Here is a 4,792-nt window from a genome sequence, read left to right as displayed (position 1 = left end):
ATCTATGGCCATGCCACCCTGAACGTGCCTGATCTCTTCTGATCTCGGAAGCTAAGCAGGGTCGGGCCTGGTTAGTAATTGGATGGGAGACCACCTAGAAATACCAGGTGCTGTAGGCTTAAACATCAATCAATCAATCAATCAATCAATCAATCAGCGGTTTTAAATCTTTCTGGCACCAGGGACTGGTGCTCCTATGAGAATCTAATAGTCTGAGGTGGAGCTGAGGCGGTGATGCTAGCACTGGGGAGTGGCTGCAAATACAGATGAAGCTTCACTCGCTCACCTCCCGCTCACCTCCTGCTATGCCGCCCGGTTGCTAACAGGCCATGGACTGGCACCAGTCTGCGGCCGGAGGGTTGAGGATCCTGTTCTAAATGACCGAAGCATGATATTAACAAACTCCTGTTCCAATAAAAGATCCACTCAAAGTACAAGATACGTCAATGGGTTTTAAAGTAAGAGAGTATTACAAGTTCATTCCCATGTTTCAGATCCCATGGTGTATGCAACCTTTTAAAAACAACCTCCTGCTGCATTTTGGTGTCGTATCCAAGAAGAATATCCACAATTATCTGCAAAAGCTATTGAAATGCCCTCCCTTTTCTAACCTCGTGTTCGTGTGAGGCTAGAACATGCTTCAGCCAAAACAACATATCTCCAGACTGAATACAGAAGCAGATATGAGAATCCAGCTTTCTTTTATTAAGCCAGATAACACAGAGATTTATAAAAATCTAAAACAATGCCACTCTTCTCACTACATTTTTTTAAGAAAATAAGTGTATTTTTCATATGACTATGTCATAAATGTTGATACATAGTTGGTTTATTATTCTTATTTTAAATAAAATTTTAAAATATTCTGAGTACAGTTTCTACTATGGTAAATATCAATAGATACAGAAGACCTTATAGTCCGTATTATATTTTTTCTATTGCTGTTGTAACAGATTACTACAAATTTAGTGGCTTAAAACTATACAAATTTGTTATTTTATAGTTCTATAGGTTAGAAATCTATATTGGTCCCGAGATTGGGAAGCTGTTTCCTTGCCTTTTTTACTTTCTAGAGGCCACCCACATTATTTCGTTCATGGCTGCCTTCCCCCAATGCTAGAAATGTTGCCTGTCTCTGACCATTCTTCCATAGCCATGTATCTTTCTCTGACCCCAACTGGAAAAGGTTCTCTACTTCTAAGGATTCATGTGATTAGATTGGGCCCACCCAGATAATCCAGAGTAATCACCCCATTTCAAGATCCGTATCCTTAATAACATTGGCAAATTCCGTTTACCATATAAAGTAACATATTCACAGGACCATAGGGTAAAAGTGTGGACATTTTTAAAGGGCCATTCTGCCTACCACAGTAGTCTCTGGCTCTCAAAGATTCACTTTTGTCTCGCATGCAAAATATATTCACCTCATCCAAGGTTCTCAAAGTCTTAGCCCATTAATTCCAAGTCTAAAATCTCATCAGCTCCAAAAGTCCCAAATCTCAACATCTAAATCAGGTATAGGTGGGACTCTGGGTATGAGCCATCCTGGGGCTCAATTCCTTTTTATCTGTGGATAATGAAACAAGGAAACAAGATATCTGCTTCCAAAATATGATGGTGGGACAGGCATAGGATAACAGTTATAGACATTCTGGTTCCAAAAGGAAGAAAATGGAAGGAAAAAAAAAATGCTGGTCCTAAACAATTTTGAAATCCAGCTGGGGCAAACTCCAGCAGGTTTCAAGTCTCTTGAACCTTGGGAATAATCTTTTGACGTTTGTGGCGCTGCCCTCCAGGCTAATGGCTTCACCATTATTCTAATCACCACAAAGTCCTTAATAATTTTTAAGAATGCAGAGAAGTCCCGAAGCCAAAGTTTGAGAATTGCTACATTAGATCAGAGATACAACATGGTGGCTGCCAGGAGGACTGCTGAGAAGGATCCTGAAATTGTCTGGAATTAGCAGAAGGGTGCATCAATGAGTTAGTAATAACCACTGTGGCCCTGAGGGCACAAAGTGGCATGTGTATCATCCATTAAGGCCCCTCAAACTTTTTTTCTGACTCTGTGGACATTCTCAGAACATTCTGGAAGGACTAGATAATAGCACAAGAAATAATAGCAAGAGGCCAACTAGGACTAGTGTCCTTTATAGACAGAGCTGGCCCTGGGAAAAATGATGAGAGAGTTCTATTTTTTGTTATTATTCCAATTTCTTTTTTCAGCATTGTCTCTCCCACCCACAAATTCAAGGTCTTGGCATGTTTTGTCATGTTTACTTAAATATTATTTTAGAAAGATACATGAATAACCCACTTTTACTGAAGGGTATATAACTAGTCAGGCTAAATATACTAGCTTTCTTGGAAGACTGCAAGACAATCTTCAGCCAGTAAATTTCAAACTTTTAAATCCATGCTCTCTCCCTTTTTTAAACACAAAAGTTTTAGATCTTTCATTCTGATATGGCCTCCTAGGAGCCAAAGTGTTGTCTGTGTATTCCTACTAATCAAGAAGATTTTGTTAAGCTTTACTTTCTGGTTTGTATTGTGAAAACGTTTTTGTGTTTTCCAAATATGAATTACAACATTTGATTATGCTCTTTCAACTCTCCTTCCACTTTGTCTCAGACCCTAAAATCTCAAATTAGCTTAAAAAAGTGCAGATTTCTCTCCCCACCCAATCCTCAGAGGAAGGTCCCTCTCTCAAGCTGTGGCAGAATATAATTCAAAGATGGCATCATAAGGTCTCTCATTCCACATATTCTCTTTACAATGTAACATCTCCTTTCACTGAGAAGTGAGGTCTATTTTCCCTCTAATGGAATCTGGGTCACCTGTGACTATGGAATAAGTGGCATATGTGACTTTTGATGCTAGGTCTTAAAAAGCAATACAGTTTCCTCCTGGTTCTGTTGGGACTTTCACTCTTGGATCCCAGCCACCATGTAGCAAGGAAGCCCAGCCCACAAGGAGAGACCACGTGGAGATGCTCCAGCCAACAGCTCCAGCTGAGGAATGAGTCAATAGCCAGCATCAACCACTGACAAATGAACGCAACTTCAGAGCCTCCAGTGGCTGGGGTTTACCAGCTGTGTCCCAGATATCATAAAGTGAAGATGAATTGTCCCACTGAGTCCTGCCCAAATTGCAGGTCCACCAAGAAAATAAACGATCATTGTTTTAAGCCTCTACATTTTGGGGTGGGTTGTTATGTAGCAACAGTAACTGGGATAAAAGTCAAAACAAGGTAAGAGACCATGTCATTGGCAGATTATGGGAGGGATGTGTTCTGGAATAAAACTCGGCACCTCTGTCTGTTTCACCCCTGACCACTGTGGTTCACACTACAGTTAGGGAGAGACAGTCCTTGAGACTGGGCTTTGGTCAATTTCCCCATTTCCCTTTCCTTGTGTCTGTTATCTGTTATTAATCATATCCACATTTTTTTTTTTTAAGGACTTGGGGTAAGTCAAGTTGCTTATTCAGACTTCAGCCTCCTCATCTGTCAAAAGAGGTTTTAGACAAAATCTCTCAGCAACTTTCCAGCTCTGACATCCCAGTTTCTTCTTTTTATTTTATTTTCCTAATGTTTCTCCTCTTTTTAAATTTGATAATGAAAATTATAAAGTCAACAAACTCTTCATATCTCTGCTAGTATCCAGTTCACTTGGGGCAGATAAACTGCAGGAATAGCTTTTTCTGGATCTGTGAATTTGACGAGTATGTTTGCACACCACCTGGTGTTTTGTCTGCATTTTCTCACTTTTTGATGCCAGGAGTCCCACTGATGACACAGCATTTCAAGGACAGCAACTATTTGTCCTCTTAATTCTTTTATTTTTTCAACCTCCAAACCAAAATTTATAAATCTTTAATTTTCTTAGGAAGTTCAACCTAAACAAGAAATAGTTTATCTTTTTTGGGAAATTCTGATTATAACAAATCCATGCAGGTGGATTAGCAGTAGTTTAAGTATGCTAGGTTTGCACACTGGAAGACTGGCAGCTGACAGACCACAAAGGACAATTCAGGTGGGTTCCATTAGCTGAAGAGAAATTTGGAGAAAAAGATATCATGCTGTATCTCTCTACTCACACTAAGCTGCTTGGTTGTTTTACCCCAAGGCATGAATGGGGTAGAATTGTTAAACTGGAATATTCCTTTCAAATTTCCAGACCTCAGGAGGAAGAGCTCTATGGATCCTGGTAACCTAGAGTGACAGGATATTGAAAACCTGGAATGTGAAGTCACCTACCTTCAAGCAGTTGGGCACTTGGAGAAGGAGCTGGAAGGCTAGAGATTAGCATAAAGCTCAGCAGCCATAAGGACTGGTTGACTAGAAAATTACAAGATATTTAAAATACATTTTATTTATGTACAGTGCATATAGGCTGCCCCTGTTTTATTTTTGATATATAAACATTTATGAAATTTTTAATATTGACAAGGTACATTTTTTCTTCTGGAAAAGTGGTTACTTGGAAGTTTAATGAGTAAAATGATCTTTTTCTTTAAAACATACTTATGTATATTTTATACACACATCTATATCTTTGATAAATAAGAATCATAATAAATAGATAATTACAAAAATGATACAATATAGAAATACATATTCTGGACTATAATATAATCTGGAAAGAAAAGATATATCAGAAGATTGTTTATGCACACATTCTTAAACACTTGGAGACCTTCAGCATGATGCTAAGTAAACCAGATTTCTACTTTTTCTTTGGAAAATTGAACTCATTTTTGCTTATTATCTTAACTAATATGCTTGATT

General features: G+C 38.6%; 1 pseudogene; it reads left to right on the top strand.

Moving 5' to 3' along the window:
• LOC120592050 (uncharacterized) lies at positions 1–119 on the top strand (annotated as a pseudogene).
• Positions 120–4,792: the final 4,673 nt, after the last annotated feature.

Source organism: Pteropus medius, unplaced genomic scaffold (genome assembly GCF_902729225.1).
Source record: "Pteropus medius unplaced genomic scaffold, Ma_sr-lr_union100, whole genome shotgun sequence".
In the NCBI taxonomy this organism is placed as follows: Eukaryota; Metazoa; Chordata; class Mammalia; order Chiroptera; family Pteropodidae; genus Pteropus; species Pteropus medius.
The sequence above is the reverse complement of the archived record's forward strand: the minus strand, read 5'-3'. Positions and strand labels throughout refer to the sequence as shown.